This window comes from Arachis hypogaea, chromosome 14 (assembly GCF_003086295.3).
Source record: "Arachis hypogaea cultivar Tifrunner chromosome 14, arahy.Tifrunner.gnm2.J5K5, whole genome shotgun sequence".
Taxonomy (NCBI): domain Eukaryota; kingdom Viridiplantae; phylum Streptophyta; class Magnoliopsida; order Fabales; family Fabaceae; genus Arachis; species Arachis hypogaea.
This window is the reverse complement of record NC_092049.1, coordinates 123,886,652-123,887,596: the sequence shown is the minus strand read 5'-3', so window position 1 is coordinate 123,887,596 and position 945 is coordinate 123,886,652.

The window sequence follows — 945 nt, the reverse complement described above, 5'->3', positions numbered from 1 at the left end:
GTATGCATCAATTCTTGCACCAAATCTTCATTTTCCAATGGAAGCACAGTCGTGTTGACTATTCCCATACTGTTGTGGAAAGGGAAATTAACTTCCTTTTACTTATAACTAAAGTTTTGTCTGCCATGTGACATTGCCGTTCTCTTGTTGATGCAAGACAATTCCTCATTTTTTGCCAATAACTTTTTACAAGTTTGCAATTTGACCATAGAAGAAGACAAAATAGAAAAAATATATAAGACTTCTAGGTTCTTTGAATGTGTATCAAGGAAACCCTTTGAAAAATGCTATTAATGGTTCAATTTGCTTAGCTTACATGTTATATTTCTTTTGACCTTCCTTTTCTTTCAATTTCAGATCAATGCCTCTTCATCAGAAGATGGTCTAAATTTCTATGATTCGGGTCATCGCTTTGAGCACCCCAACTTCTACTGGTGCTTCTGCGATCACTCCCATTTGCTGCTAGGTCACTGCAGAGCAGGGCTCTACAGGTATTAGGTTAATAGAATTCATTCTGGATTATTTTTCTTAATTTGTTGAATTGTCTGCAAATTAATGTGTCTTTGCATTTGCTCGGTTTGTGTATTTTTGGTTTATTTTTATTATGTTGTTAGACTTGATATCAATTGTGAAACACCAAGACCTTTCTTAATGCCACTTTAGTGTATAATCTTGTGTTTTCTCTCACAAGCTGCTGAGGTTGGCCAAACTAAACTATGACAGAATTGCTTGTTGTACTTGTCACCTACGTGGTTTTTTCCTCTTATTTTAAGTAGTTATTCCTTGCAGTTTTGCGCCTCATTTTTTAATTTGTTCCTGATTTATGAGTTATGACTGGTCCTATGAGAGTAGTTCTTTTCTATTTTTTTCTTTTTTTGTTTGTTTGTTTTTTTTTTTACCTGGATGTTGTCACTTTGATGTTGTGTTAGAGTTACTGTTATGAAT